The sequence below is a fragment of the Varroa destructor genome, unplaced genomic scaffold (genome assembly GCF_002443255.2).
Source record: "Varroa destructor unplaced genomic scaffold, Vdes_3.0 BEIS01000004.1, whole genome shotgun sequence".
Lineage (NCBI taxonomy): Eukaryota > Metazoa > Arthropoda > Arachnida > Mesostigmata > Varroidae > Varroa > Varroa destructor.
The window spans coordinates 36,877,385-36,894,617 of NW_019211457.1; the positions used below are offsets into that span (position 1 = coordinate 36,877,385).

The 17,233-nt window shown below is 38.9% G+C and overlaps 1 long non-coding RNA gene across 1 annotated transcript; it reads left to right on the top strand.

The window, feature by feature from the left end:
- The first annotated feature begins 1,699 nt into the window (after positions 1–1,699).
- LOC111249402 (uncharacterized) lies at positions 1,700–16,427 on the top strand. Its single transcript, XR_002672896.2, has 3 exons — positions 1,700–1,824; positions 12,772–13,400; positions 16,043–16,427. It is a non-coding gene; the product is annotated as an uncharacterized LOC111249402 (long non-coding RNA).
- Positions 16,428–17,233: the final 806 nt, after the last annotated feature.

Genomic DNA, 17,233 nt, shown 5'->3' on the forward strand with positions numbered 1-17,233 from the left:
CGCATTAATTTGGCTTCCTTCTTATACAGACACTATAGTGTGCACTTTTTAGCCTCATCTGTCTGAGTGTACCTATAAACTTATAGAAAATGTTTAGCACTGCCTCTTAAGGGGAAACCTGCAAGATTTAAGCTAAACTAAACGCGTCTACTGCCTAAAAATATATTGTTATTAGCTAATGCTATATTTCAGTATTTGTACCTGGTTGAAATCCCTTTTCTTTTACAACGCAAAATACTAATCGTTTTATTGTTACTATCTTTCGCTTGGGCTATATATTATTTTGAAAGAAAAGATCTTTATCTTTATACGCTGAGTAATAATGGTTAAGAAGCTGCATCGACATTCGGTCAATATAAAGAATTGTAATACGCCCTTTCCGATTCTTCTACTATTACTTTCATTATGCTGAGTTCTGGCCTTGGTATATAACGGTCCATTCGCTGGGCGTCTCTCTGGCGATACTACCTAGCACGCCATGCTATATTGGTCCAACGGCGTTTCTAGTTGACGCGTTCATTGGCTGAAGAGACCTCTACATCAATCTAGGTTTAGTAGGGTACAATCCGCCTTTGGAAGCAATTCTCTCTTCCGCATTCTAAACACGCATTCGCTTCTGGCATCACTATTTCTTTCCTCAATCACTCCACGTTCAAACGTCTCTTCCTCGCTCCCTTAAGTTCTCTCCTAACCTCACCCTTGGTTACCCATTTCACAGCTTTCATCTTCACAGTAGCACCTCGAACTTCCTAACCAGTCGACACTTTCGGTGGTAAAACTTGAATTTCATCTACACTGCAGATTAGTGTATGTTAGCATCAACGACCACGACATATCCTTCCAAAAACAGTTTGCCCCAAGATCCTGTCTTGTCATCTCCATTGCGTTACCATTCTTGGTGTTAGCGTCTGCCTAGCGCTGAATAAGATCAGTGAGCCCATCTACTGCTACTGTGATCACACCCATTGATCCAGGCATGCATTCAAGCTTAGTATTAGTAAATAACGGCAGAGAATGAATGAAAACCTATACTATATAAACCATATAGCTTCGTAACTATTCTTAAATAATGTGATCCATGCTTTTGTAATAGAAATATATGAATATATGATCGATTGCATTATAGCATCACTCTAGGTTTCTATGGAACAATTCCTTGGCATTATACGTTGTGGCTTTTTAAAAAAATCATGCTACACGAGTAAACTACTACAACAACAACAACAACAAACAAAAAACAACAAGAAAAATTACCCGCGGATGTCTGATCATTTGAAAAGCTGTGCCTTCGTTGTTAAACGCTGGAGGATATCCTTTCACAGTCTAAAGGTATTTTATGGACTATTTACAAATGAGAAGTCGTTAGATGATGATATTCTATTTGACATCCCCATTACAAACGTAAAATAAGCACGAAGTCAGTGCAGTAATCTTGGTTACAAAGTATTAATCTAATACTATTCGCTTACACATGTTATGTAATGCAAATTGCCCCCAAAAAAAACTTATTTAAAAAAACTTATAAAAAAAATATTATATAATCTAAAGTCAAACCTTCAATACGCTAAATATCGTAAGAAGATTGTGGTGTACAAAGGGTAAACAATAACTATCTCTGAGTAAGCAAAAACAAAGTAAATAAATATTATATTATATATACTACAAAAAAAAGACCGTTATTGTTTTCTAGCTTGAATTTGAATGCTGAGAGTAATTTACGAAAAAAAATGAATATGATCATACATTATAAGTGCAAGTATAAGCCTCTCTAATCTCGTATCGCCCCAGACGTAGCATCTATAATTGGCGAATGAAAACATGCAGGTAAGGTTTTTATTCAATATTAAATTTAGGGATTATTATTATTCAAAGGGAGGTATACTGAAACAGCATCTGTATAGGATCAACTTAAAGGTGTTTACATGAGCTAAATTGTTCGTACAATGAAGCTGGCACACGTTCATGCTTCAAGTAACAAAAAAAATGGTAAGAACCAACAGATCGATAAGCCTTTCGTAGTCGTAAGTGTTATGGACAAAATGATGGAAAATTTTCACTTATGATATATATATATATATTTTACCAGTTTTTTTACCTGTTTTAACCAGTGGAAATATTTGACAAAAAATTATATCTATGATATTAAAAAAAATTATAAAAATCAAAAGTTTTATTTTCACTTAGACGTAAGCGATCTAGTCGCCTTTTCCGTCACATCGATCAAACGTACCATTTATTTGCTAAAAATACGTCTGAATTTGACATTTAAAGAAAAGATATAAAGGCTTCTTAGCTCTAATCTATACATCTTTGTGTCTATTAGTCGAAGCACATACATTGTTGACTACAAAGGCGTTAAAATATTGTCTAGCAGGAAAAATACGTATATATAGTAAGAAAAAGTGTAAGCGTCAAATAATCTGAGCACAATGGCCTGAAAGCCAACCAATACAAAAAGTCAGGGCGTACCTCAGTAAGGCGGCGTTGATTTGGCACAACCGCGCGGTGGTACAGATCCTTTTGTAGAGGCATTTAAGGTCTATTCAAGGTCACTGTGGAGTGGGTCCGAACCGGGCATAGACAGATTCTCTTCGTTTTGGAAGACACTCGTTTGATGGAATGCCTGACGGTGATATAGGACGCAGAACAAACTCGAAGCACGTTGAGACATATCAGAGCTAGCCCGCGGACCGTTTTTCTGAGAAAGAGCTCACGTCGCCTAAGGAGTTCAATTTTGTCAAGACTAAGATTAAGAAACATCCATAAGCTTTGTGACTGTTACTCAAGCGAACGCGAGACGGACGGCAAAGGCACAGCAGTGCGGGTTAAGTCATCTGCAGCATTCTGCGTGGTCCGACACTACCAAGAGCAAAGATGCGACACGTTAAGAAGTTTCGGCCTGTTAAGAATGTGGTGTGGGTATCGAGCATAGGCTACATCCGACTAGTGTGCAGCATGCCCAAACCCGAAAGCTTAGCCAATATGGGACTCCCGCCTCGGCGATATCGGCACACCAAATGGCGTATTGGCGTTCGTTGTCGGTAATGTGCACTTACGGCAAGTTAAGAAGTTTATTGGTTCATTCGTGTGAATGGCAGGCTTTGTCACTTTCGACCGCAGGGCGCTGTTGCAATGGCTCTGAGACACGCCATTAAGGTGTCTTTAAGCTTTTCTAAAGCTCGCCTAGACACCATGCTATTCGCGAATCGAAAACGCCGTGTTATGGAGAAGGGTAATTAAGGCTCGAGCTCGAATACTTGTTGCGTTTTCCCATTATGTGCAACAACAAAACTAGGGTGCTTGGAACGCCGGTTTAACTATTTATCCATCAATCACTATAAGGTTACCCTGCGTTTTGTAGGCCATTAACCGTCTAAACCGCAATATAAAAAAGTGTTGAAATCTGTCGCGTAAAAGCATCACCGAATATTTAGAAAACTCGCCGGCCGAACTTTAACAACGCTCAGTTCAAGAACAGCTGGAATTGGCCATAGGACCTATGTAGTATCTCCTAACAGAGACATGTTGTCACTCCTGAATGGAGACGCCATATTGTACGTATATGCGTACGCAAGCTTACCCAGCCTTCCCTAACATACCTCACCGCACAAGAAGAAGTACCAAAGGACATCTGTTCGATTACTTGAGTGGAGACACTACAATCTAACGCACTTAGTATACGATGCAGTCCATTAAATACGGGGTTTTATCTGCCAAATTTTAGACCATCGTCATCTTCATATATAAGCATTTAGTTTTAAGGTATTACTTTAATCTAGTTCGTAACATCCAGGCTATGCTGGACGGGTACCCTGTAATTAAGGCCGTTTACTTTCGATACATCATTCCTCATACGCTAAATACGAGAAAAACACTATTTTTCCGATACCGAGGGATGTATAACACTAAGCATTCTACACTACCGATTGTATAAATCGCTAAGTACTTAAACTAGTGATTTATAGAATTTGTTTTCTCTATTGTTGGATGGAAAGTGGAAAGCAGTGCTTCTTCTCGAATCAATACTTCAATCAAGAAGCTTTTTACCGTATTGCGCCGATACATTTCTCCAAGAACTTTACAGCTCTGCTGTCGCAAATACATCTATTTATGCTTAGGTTCTCCTTACTGTTCAATATAGAACTATATACTTAATTTGCTAATAATTGAAAATGGCGATAAACCGGCAAACGGAGATCTGCAGACTGTTGTGGTACAAAGGGTTTTTCTAGGAGTTACTATAGCTAAGATAGTAACAACGTTTCAGATTGTCCACGCATATAATTTGGTGGTATGTGCTTGAGCTATAGGAAATCGATCGCAGAAGTCACGGTGGAGAGGAGCACAAAGATATACAAAGAGGAACCTCACCTGCGTCAGCGATCAGCTTCTAAAAAACCCCATACGAGCCCTGTAGAATAGGACAGATAAAGCGGTACGGATTAGAGCAAAAAAAAAATCAATAGTGCTACTGTTGAAATTTCATTTCCGCGTTTCTGCCATTGCCTACTAGTAAGTCCGTTGTTGTTGCCTTCATTTCGATCTCAGTTTGTGGGGAGCTCCGTAAACATTGCGTGTTCCGTGTTGGTAGTGTGTGTTACCAAACGATCGAAGGTAGCCAAAGAATCCTGAAGTCGGTTGTCACAATTCGGAGCTTTTTGTCGTGTTTATAGTTTTTAGACGCTTCCCAAATACGTCTCTTTTTGTCGACACCAGACACGTTTGCAGCTGACCGAAGTTTGAAGGTACGAAATTAGTGCCAGGTAAACGTTACTATAGACTGATGCCGTTTTTCAATGAAAGAAACGGGAAATTATTCAGAGAAATCAACTTCAACAGACAAATACCTTTCGCTATATAATCGCGCTATTGTTAAATATTAAGCCAAAGTCTGACGGCCTCTGAGATGGCTTTTTTCGGTCAATTCGATGAGACTATTGTGTCAATATTTACGTAAAATTAAAAAACAAAAAACGACAATTGGGCGAAAGATGAAATACTCAAATTTTCATAGCTTTGTATTTTTTCAAATTTTTTAATATTTTGTAGTTGCTTTCTACAGAGACGTTCGAACTAAAACTATTCTATTTTGTGTAATGAATGCAGTGGCACCGAGGGAAGGCTAGGAGCATCGGTGGTTTGTTCCGAGGACAATATCTACAAGTTATTAATTCTGTATATAGTATTATAGTTCATGTACTGGTAAACAGAGCTGTTATATATTTTTACATAGTTTTGGTACATTTGTCGAAAGCTCGCTTCAGTTACTTGCAAAAGATATGGCGAAAATGTATGTTACTTAATCATATCTGCACTAAACAATCTCAAATAGATGGGGAGCGTAAATATATGATTTGTCAGTGTGTCAGCTTTTGTAGTAGACGAAAACAAAGAGCGTTTACGAAAAAGTACCCTATATAAATCAATTTTTAAAGAAAACAACTTGTTTAAATGTACTTGTTCGCTCTCTGAGGCTTGACTTCGCTTCCTATCGATGGCTACAGCAGCTTCAATACCAGATCATAGCATATTTGTCGTCAGCCTGCTGCCGTTGAAAGTATTAATTCTAAGTCGATGTTATCACAGTAAAGTTTCATGAAAATCGGGGTCCTACTAGAATGGCTATGTGTGATAACTATTTGTCGTGCAAATAAGGCCAACATCATAAAATAAATAAAACCTGAGGTGATACACGAACAAAAACTCTTATCGGAAATAGCCATGTTCGAGCCGAGCGGCCATGTTCTACCGTTTAACGATATTTATAACCTACAGAACACATCTCAAGCTATAAGCGAAACGATACTATGTCGTTTCTACTTGCACGATGAAACGCCGATGTAAAATTTACTGATCACTGATTGTAGCTCCGATACTGACCATTCGTAGTTTTTATTCAGTTCCAGTTGAAAGTTCTCTACTTTACATGGAAGCCTTCCGCTAGAAATGTGTGTTGTATCAGCGGAAGCGGCAACATCTGCTAAAATTGATGTAGATCAGATTTAATAGCAGTTTACCTTCGGAACGAGTTATTTGCACGGGGCGCAAAAACAAGAGACCTACCTGTATTTCTATTTTTTAATTAGCTCTTATTCATCACAGTAGTCATAGTCCAATTTAATTACCTAATACTCTTTTTTCTTTATATCTTTGTAAATTGGACATTTTCTTTTATCTCAATTTCTTCTTCTTTCGTCAAATACTAATCCCAGCCCTTTTATATGCAAACAAACTTCGTTGAGCGCGGGCTAAATTTGGCTCTGTATAAGCTCGTCTGCTAGCAGCGTGCCCTGTTTCTTAATCTCGAGAGTCTACTGAACATTCTAGAGCTGCTGCTCAAACTGTAGATGGAGACTGACTAATCGAGCAATATAATACACGGATAATTTTCCACATTGTCTAGACTTTATATCGTGCGAGTTTTTTCCGCACTCTCCCACATAGTTTAATTGGCCATAAATAATCAGCAAAGTGCCTTGCCATATAAACCGATATTCTATTATCAGATGTTCAAAACAGAAGAAGCTTCAGCACCAACGACTAAATACAGAATTTATCACCTACTAGTGGTTTATTCGCGTACTTTTACGCAAGTCGCAATCTAGAAAGCCTTTCGTATCCCAATGTAAACCACCTCGCATCGGTGTGATACTTTTCGCTTATTTGAGTCAGATAGGCTGCGCTGCTATTGCAATGGCCCACTGGAAAACGACAGTGAGCAACGTATACAACAGATGCAAGCATGCTTACCAAAGAACACATACCCGTAATTGCAAAGTTCCATTCAGGTCAGGGTAGGTCGTACCACGACGACAAAACACGAACAGTTCTTAGTTAGTCAATTGCTACATCATTCCTATACCGTACTATACTTATGTAATAATAGTTATGTTTTTTAAAGAATACAGTGATTTAAATACGGATCGACTTTTATATATATATATATATAGTAATAATACGTATACGTATATACGGACCCTGCGCTCCGCATAAAGGAGCTTGAGAGAGACGCATATTAAAGGGTGTTTATTCTAAGAGGCAATAACATAAACGAATACACGCTTTTACATAAATAACAGTGATATGCTATGGCACGGTCGAAATTGGTTGTTACTCCACTCCCCCAGATTAGGAAATATTTCGACCCTGGTACTTGACAGAAAATCGAATTTAACAAAACAGTCTAAAAATGCATTTGCAACCTGGGTTTAAAAGTCGTTCAATTAGCCATAGACTTCGAAGCACCGGACTTACTTATATGAAAGCATACCTAGCGGAAAGGTACATACCAGACCGCAAACCCTGATGTTGCTTAAGATGAATCGCTACGAGAAGGTTGATTCAAACGTTAGGAGCACAGTAGACGGCACATAAAACAGCTTAACTTAGAGCCCCATCTAACTTATAGAGATAACTAATAGAGTCCCACTGCAAGCAGGGCTGTCGTATGCTGGCGGCCATTGGGCTTAACACCTCGGAAAGTTAGAAAACAGAACCAATTTCACTATAGACTTAAAATAATGACAATTCTATCATGAGGGGCTTTCGCAACGGCTCAATGTACAGCGCTTGCCTTTATTTAGGTTAATACGAAAGCTCAGATCGAAACAGACACCCATATATAAGTAAACGTAAACTCTTTTATTAAAAACTTCATGTCCATTAAATATCGAGACGAATAACTTTCTAAAGTATGTAAGTACAAACAACACTGAGTAGCCACACGACTTACTATTCCCATAATTTGTTTTAATAGGTTTTTATTAGAACAGCGGTAAATAATTAGAATACAAAATTCCTATCATGCAAGTTGTTAACCTGCTGCGGACACTGCGCTATCAGTTGTGAGCCATTTTGTAATCAAAGACCCTTAGCCAACGAACATCGTCGACAAAGTTTCTCAAAGGAGTCGAATTTTCTACAAAAAAAAAAAACACTACATGAAGCAGACCTTATTGCTTACATCGTTGCTCCTAAGCACAAACAGCTCATATAGACGATTCACGATGTGCTTCACGGGAGTGCCAAGATATTAGTAAAAAAAAAAAGAATGCAGTGTTGAAGGTCAACTCGAAATATGGGATATTGATAGCATAGGACTATTCCGTCTCACTATTTTCCTTTAATAAAACGCCAACGTTCTTTCCAGACAGGGTAGTCCATCCACCCATCAGCGGTTCCGCTATTCACAATTAGCTATATCGTTATTTATATCTATGCAGAAGGCAAAATTAATCAGTGAAAGCTAAGAAATAAAGTAATGTTTAATCGGTACGCGATAAAACTGAAGTCTAGCCTAACACTCAGCTCGAGTATCTGTGTTTTTTCCCGGGACCAATCATTGTCTATCTATCACTTAACACAGTTCCTGCAACAAACAGAAAACCATTTTTCTCTACTTACTCATATACGTTCATAGAATATATATTTGACTACTAACTGAAAGTGAACGTTCGACAGAAAAATGGCGATTTCGATTGAATTAACCTAAAAATTTGAGCTTTTCAAATAACTCCGAAGGATCAAATAAGTATTGAAAAAAAATATATACCTGATCCAAAATATTGTCTCCAAAAAGCAAACTTGCCCGTGGAAATAAAATACTAAGCTAAATAATTAGAAATAAATCTGGATTCCCGTTTTTGAGCAGAAAGAAAAACTATTCTCGGGGTCTTATGTTTTGCACAGCTTAGAGCTACATGAATAGCTTTTGCAAGTTTTATTAGAACAAGAGAGAAATAACTAGCTTATTCAGTGCCTTTTACTGACTACACCTGCCAGGGAACTGAACACGAATACTAAGAAATGAAATAACTTACCTACGCTAAAACCTGACACATATTCATCCGGAGAAGTTGGATACGCTGTAACAATAATCTGCTAAGCGAGGGGCTTTGTCCGAGAATGATGTAATACACCGTGAAGTTAAGCTTTTATCGAAAAAACAGCTCAGCAAATAATAAGATGCTGAGGTACATAAAATGCTAGATTCGATCAAGCTAAGCTCATCAACGTTGTACCTGGTATCAGAAGAGCCGGACAGCGAATTTTTACGAGCAGATTTAAACTTTAATCAATATAATTCACCCGCAGTCGTGTCGACAATGCCCCGGGTTAAATACAAATGGAAGCTAGCCATTGATATACTGCGCTAGATACGGGAACTAATTAAGCGTTATGAGGTCGCTCTCTAGTTTTCTACAAAGCTGATACTCAGTTTGAACTATTAGCAGCATCTCGTTTGCGCTCTAGCTACAATCTAAATGGTACAGGCGGAAAGGGGACCATGCAAATAGGCCAGTGTCATACCTCAAATTCTGCTGAACTTATAGAGCACTTTACCATTTCACGAATCGTGCCATTGTGTGCTGGTGCACGCCATGAATAACGTCTATGATACATGGAAAGCTAACAGTTGAATTCTCCATGTCTGAAATATTACGCTGCCTGAAATAGGAAAGACAAATCGCACTTGAAAAATGTGTCCCTTGTCGTTGAATAGGTCTGTTTAGTGTTTGCTTACGATATGGACGCCTACCGACAGGTTGGAGTGAAGCCTTCCTGAGCGTTATACCCAAGGGAGAAGGCAACTTGTTAGACCCATCTTCACAAAGGTCGATAGGGTAAAAAGCTGCTGCTGCTGCTGCTGCTGCTATAAACTTTTAGCTCATCTCGTCATACATCGGCTGGCGAGGTCCCTAAAAGCTTGTTTGTGTTCCGGTTGAACTACATAGAATCCGCAGAGGACGTTTCAGTTTCAGAACATGTGGCGCAGTCTCTGATAAGATATACAGTGGTTGTCGCAGACTAAACCAGTGACTGTTGGATTTTAAAATGTTTTGTACAATTTCTCGAACCCAAAAATTTAATAATGAAGTTTGCAAAACACAAAATCCCATGCTGCATTTATCGTGGGCGATATTATACGAAAACTAGGCAAGTATTGACGATGGAAAGGACCAGATGGAGCAGTTTCTCCAATAAACTAGCATTGCATAGGGTCACCCTATGTCATTCTTTTTACCGCTGAATGACTTGCCGTCACTCTTTTTTTAGCAGCCAACGGAATAGGTAAAACGTTGCCTTACGTCGACCGCCTAGTCATTTTATGAGGAGTCGAGTATATGTCTTTTCGGCAAATTTTCGCGAGGCTGTTGTCCTGCCTGAAGAAGGCTGGACTCTTGATAAACGTGCACAAAATAGAAGCCATGAAGTTTGCACTGCTTCCGAAACGCTCCGCATAAATAGAACAACCTTGACGTACGTCAATAGCTTAGAGTACCTGAGGTGATCTTTTCCACGAACGGCGGAAGCTTTGTAAAGGACATCACGGACAAAGTGTAGTGAGCGACGTTTGCGAGTGAGCCATAGGTAGGCCTTCGAAATAAACGTGACTTCTATTGCTTCCTACGAAATCCCAAAGTGTTGGGTAACACATCTGATCGAAGCAGTTCCAAGGATTTAACCAGAACAAACCTTCATTGGGAAGGGGCGCTGTAGGCCTACATCGTTCATCGTTAAACAGATACGTGGACTCCTTATACGATACAAAACTATCGGGGAGTACCTATAGCTAGCGGATATCGATTACATGCTCCTCGCATCGTCATTATAATGAACTATATGACAATTTGATATCGTTGGTCCTATCCTATAGATAAGGGCGGAAGTTTTCAGAAAAACAAAATGTAAAATCAGTAATTTTACATGTAGACTACTATTTAAATGACTAAACGATTCCGAGGTATCATTTCATTGTCAAAGACGATCTATGATCATCTGCGAGTTAAATATTCATATCAGCCAACATAGTCAACCTGTGACCTTTACCTACGACATGAAATCACAACAATTTCCTGTACTAAACAATGACGTCTCTACTTCAGGATGTACCTCAATAATCTTCAGAACGCAGAGCATCTGCTTCAAACATAATTAATAACAACAACAATAGTAATAACGATACACTGACCCTACGTAAGACAGTAATTTGTCATGCCTTGATGTTTCCTTTTGTTTATTGCAAGGGTTTATAGTTGTTGTATGCTCGGGTCAACTTTAGGTAGATGGAAACAACTCGATCGCGTAGTGGGTAACGTATATTTTTTGCCTGCTAATCTTAATGCCACATTGTAGCCTAGGGCGTTTGAATCTGGGCCAGCCGTTTGAATGTCACGGTGACTTGAGAGATGGAGAGGTGGAGACAAGTTTCGTATATAACTGCCGTACAATTGCCCAGTTAAGACTCGATTGAATTTTGAAGAGTAGCACTGCTTAAATGTACGGGCAAGCGTAAGTGCTTGCTGCTAATATGATACAGGTACAGATAGGTTCGTAAATAGAGAATAAGCTATTGGTGGCCCGTTAGTTGCGTAAGCCAATCATCTTAGGAGGTCATTCAGTGTATAGAACCTACACCATGGTGTTTCTGCAGTCATAGTCGCAATATAATCATTTTCAAGTCAAATAAACGCATTGCTAAATGGCACATTGTGACCTCAATGAAAATTTAGCGACGCAACTTCGTTAACGTTCCGCTACGCAGTGACTTTTACGCTCCACAGATGCTGTCGACTTTGCAGTCGGCTAGGAGCAAATCAGGCCTTTTGTGGGTAAAGGGTGGCAATAGCAACAAGATATTAGGATAGAGTATCTATTTTAACGGTAATCACAAATCGTCTGTGCAGCATTGTGTTAGGTTTCTAACTGTTTCCTTTGTCTCATCCGGCCTTTTAACGATTAATTTAACAGTACCCTGAGCTTTCTCACGGGCATCCATGGACGGCGCCAGTATCCAGTGATGGTGTCTCAGTTGTTCATTCCTTTCTCGAGGACATATTGCTGATGGCATATAACTAGATCGCCTATGGCCATAAGGGCTGTGCCTGTGTGTCCTTGCAAGCCGAGCAGACGTGTCCATAAACGGACGGTAGTGATGGCTGGCGATTAGTGGAAGGATTAGTGCTCCGACGAAGCGAACCGAGGTCGGTTAGTAGCATTCATGATCGAATAGTGGTAACTATAATCGCAGCAATCACGAGTGTATGGCCACAGTTAGAGGCCGGCTAGTATCTGGTTCTGCGGCCACCGATAGCTGAAGACAAAAGGGCAGTCGGATTTTCTCGTCTAACTTCTTGTACTGCGCGTGCACGCATGGACGTTCACTAAAGTCCGAGTTCAACTGCTGTAACCTATGCGCACAACCGTAATACTAAGTACGAATCGGAGGAAAATTGATCAAGAAAAGCACAGGGTCTTAGTAAGCAGAATGGAATATTAGAACGAAACACAACGAGGTTAAATGAAAACCAATAGTAATGCTTCAAATATAATCCAGATCGCTCAGAACTATCATCAAATCGAGTATGGCCACCGTTAGGCGTCTTATAATGTCAATTGACGTATTCAACGTGGCATGCAGTTACAACTATAATTACTTAACGATTTGCGAAGAAAAATTGTTTCCCTGCAAACTAAGCCATTTGGGGTAGTGTCCATAATGTATGATATTGATACTTATATCTAGCACCTTCTTTAAATGTTCTAATTGTCCAGATTTTCGACGATCAAAATGAGTTTAATAATAATAATAGACACAACTTTGATTTCGAAACTATTGCTATTAGAAGGAATAGTATATGAATACATATTGCTGGACCCTATAATACCTTCACTTCTGTAATATGTATTGAATTTTTAAACAGTAAAATCTGAACCCTGAAATATGTACCATACAAAAGTTGAAAAAATTAAACGATTTTTTATTCGAAGCTGCCCCCAGAGGAGGATGACCAACCAGCTAATCAGAAGCTACTCATATCGTCACCGCTATGGAGGACCGATACTGAGTCTGTGACAACCCTTCGTCGCCGCCGAGCAAATAATTGTAGAAGATCATAATCAGCTATCGTTAGAGAATGTGCGCGTATCGTACGCCGCCTCTATCACAACGGCATCTGCTTCTACAGTTTTTTTCGAGTGATCGCTTTCCGTGCAGCATTAGCTTCCTCAAAAACAACCTTCTCCAAAGGGGTGGGCGTTTTCCGTTGATCTTGTTTTGCTCTGCTTTTATCAAAACATGTCGTTTCAGATAATCTTTGTTCTTATTTCTGCTCTACGTCATACAGTCGGAATAAGGAGTGAAAGCGGCTCCTGGTGAGATAGGAGGGGTACAAAACCCGCTATTTTAGCGTCATTTTTGCCCTGATCCCTTCTCGCGAGCTTCTCTAGTTGGCTTCAATTCTTACTATCCCATCGTCGATACTCGTTTTCTGAGAAAATTCTTAGGATGTACCGCGTGGCCTATCGTTGCCGCCGGAGAGACATCGCTTATCGAATCACCTTATGTGCGTCCATGAAGCAACCAGATATGTCTGCAACAGCTGCTTCGAAATCGTTCGGTGCGTATAGTCAGGGTTCGTTTATGAAAATTTACTTCGTTCAAAAGTAAACAGTTCTTCACAGCAGTCTTTCCTGACTAAATACGAAAACTCGTGATGTATATGTATCATTTAGCAATCTAATTTTTCTTTTTACATGAGCAAATAAGGTAGCTTCCTTTATGCACGTAATTCTATAGCAAAGTGTTCAGTACGATCGAGTTCAACATAAACAAGGGCAATCGAGGTCATGCCTAATTAATGATAGTACTTCAACAAATTAGAATTAGGCGCCTTCGCGCATTACTTCAAATACCGGTGAACCATAAGTCCGTAATATAGTCCCGTGTTATTGATATTATTTCAATGTGAGAACGATACATTTTACAGACTATTGGACTGGATGGAAGGTGGATAGATTATTATATGAAGCTGGCTATTTTCGCTATGTGTTAGTGCGTATTTTGACAGAGGTCAGTTTGGTGAATACAGCGATCTTAATTGTATACTTGAAAGGTTACCAAAATCCCTAAGGAAAGCCAAAAACGATATTCGGACCTTCACGAGAAGGGTCTCTGCGTAAGCATCAACGTAGGAAGCACTATAATATTGTCATATGATTAATCTAGATTTCAACTATGGCCTGTAAAGCCGATATAACCAACTTTTTCTAGCCTAATCAAATTGATTCCTTATTCTTGGACAAATACGAGGCTGCCTGTTAATCTGTGCTAAGCATTTGGCACAAGTGGGAACTGTGAAACATCTGTATATGCTGCTATCCAATTAGAATTATATTTGGCGCGAGAAAACATAAACAAGTTTTGTGGGTGGCCATTTGCTTTGAGAAGGCGGTAAAGCTTAGTCAGCAACAATACTTTTCGGCACCGACATTTATTTTGCCGTCAAAGGTCAAAATTTACGAGAAAAATAAGCACCTGGCCTAGAAAATAGATGTATCACTTTTTTTCTTGTCAATCCTAAGCGTATGCTACCGTTGGCGGTCGCTAGTTTGGGCATTCTTTATGATGCCTACGAATAAATAGCCTGAAATGGTTATAATAATAAGAGAGCAATTTCTCTCCAAATCCCGTTCAGATATTTGACCGAATAAAAAATATTGCTGCCCAAAGCTAAAGCTTATTTAAGTAGCATTTCGATAGGCCCATTGGCGTTTGGGCAGTGCAAACGACCAAGCAGAGCTTTAGGTCTCCAGATTAAATGTAAGCAACATCATAAAAATCACGAAAAAAAAGGCATGATAAAATAAAACATTATAAAAAAAAATATTTCATCACTTGACCAATAACTAATAGTTATACCGCTTCTACCAACTGAACTCAAAACTGAATTCAAGATGACCCTTACCTTTTCAATTGAAACAGTTACTTTTCTTACTAAATAAGCTATTTACTCAAATAATATTTGTCTATTATTTCAGATTTCGATTTATAGCGGCAAAATATTTTTGTTTTGTGGTCCTATTGGCCAAAACGCTTTATTCACTGGAAACCACCAGCTCTTAGAAGATAAACTCTCAATTTGGATAGCAATTTGTGTTGAAAAACAATTTGGCTTTTAAATATAGAGCTGAAAAAAAAAAAATATATATATATATATATATATGTGTATATATATATCTAATGCCGTCAACGGGGAGGGAGACGCACTAGGGAATTTTCTAAGAAACAGTGCGTATGTCGAAGAATTTCTAAGTATGGAGTGCGTCCACCGCTAATGGGCACTTTAATAGCCTTATAAATACACACGATTTAGCACGTCTGGACAAATGTAGATACGCAATACTCGACTAACCTGAAAATCGTTTGTTCAAAATAGAGTTGATTTTTCAATAGGCTGTTAATTAAGAGTAAGTAATCAATATTTCGAAAAGTACTCTGCAAGCTTTGTGACGAAGTGTAGATAGGAAGCGACCGCTACGAACAGTAGCATTATCTCTTGCCTAAAAACTATTCAAGCCTGTATTGCACGCGATACGAAATAAATCTCCTTTTATTCAAATATTTTTGCTTAACACTATTTACTACCAAGACCTCCGAACAAACGCGGTGCTACTCATACTATAAACCAATTACTAGCGAAATTTCCTTCACTGTAACAATTACACAATTTTCTTACAGAAGTTAAAAGCTAGCTATACGTATATCAGTTAGGGGATCGCTTTAAATGTTTATCTCTGCAAACGGCCCTACCAATATATATATAGGTGCATTCCCAGCTGTCAGGTAACATTTATTTTCTATATTTGAGAACTTTTATACGCAACTAGAATTTTCAAAACATGAAACCTAGTCAAATTAAAGGTTTCGTACTGAATTCATGCTCCGCTTTGTCATGCACTCACCTTATATCTTGTTCAGTTTAATATGGTTATACTCCTTCATATTCATATAACCGTATCATATATTGCTGGATAAATTTAACTATATCAGCAAATACGGCCAGCTCGGCAACGAAAGTTTTGGCAAAACTTTAGACCACCAACAGGGTAGATGATACGAGCTGGTATTCTTTAAGGCCTAACGAAAACCTAATCCTTACTAATGTTTTCACGTACGTTGGAAGAACTGAATAAAGCTACTTACGGGTGTGGTCACTTCTCAGATACTACTCTAACATAAGCTGAACTATACAATTTCCAGAGACGAAAATCAGCAGTGGCGAACCGTGTGGTGACCTAGCGGCTGCCAGCAGCATTAGTATGTAAAGACGCTCCGGAAGGAAGCTGTTGGCCGTCCAGGCGAACGCGCATTGTGTTACCACTGGACATACCAATGCCATGAAGCCAAAAAAAAAGTCCATAATTCACTGCGGGTGCCGCTTCCAACATTACTATCGCTAGCGAACACCGCACCGAGTAACGAATCCTCATTTTGTAGAACATTAAATCATTTTATCGGTGAAATAGAGAACGGCATCAGATTCAGGCTGCAATGAAGTGTTACGCTGAGTTAGCACTGAAAGAAATGCTAGTTACTAGAACTTCGGTCGGATAAAATCTAATTCTTAAGCAAATTTGACAATCGATGTCCCTTTTGCTTTTTTTTTTTTTATATATAGAGGGAGTGTATCAATTTTTATTTATATTTTTAGGCTTTCTGTACTCGTTTGCCTGACCGAATATTGAGCGACTATTAAAAAAATCAGAATAATACCTTTGATTTAGGAGACAGGACAGAAAATCGCCTAGAAGAATTCAGAACTTATCGTCCAGTGTGCATTTATATTTTGCCTTAAACCTATGAGATATAAACTGGATGTATGCTACGTTAAGGACCAGAAATAACTACAATATGAAATTGACAGTTTGGCATATTGGTGACACATTTGGCGTTACATAGGGCAGTACCCCTAGGACAATAGTTCTAAGACGATATAAAGCTAACGGTTATGTCGCTATAGATGATGAACAGTTACTTTCCGAATATATTGATCATCATAACTACCTAACGTCCGCTTTGATGCTGCTGATGGAGAGGTGACCAAAAAAGGGTAACCATGCATCTTACTTAAGTCACATAACGATACGAGGCGATTATTATAACATAAGACACCGCGTGCATCTAGGTTTACATACAACACTTATAGGTTTAGCAAAGCAATCTGAGTACCCGCGAGCTACACACGCCTAACAGAACTGCACATTATGTCCTTGCAATCTCCTCCAGTTGAATGGATGGATTCCTTAACTTGCTACCTTAAGTACGAAATAGTAAAAGTGACAAACATCGGCGTATTATAGTTCCAATACAGGCGGCTAATGCATAGTAAAAAGAAAATTAGTTCAACGTACCGCCAGTATTCAAACACTTGAGGCAGAAAAAAACTATATA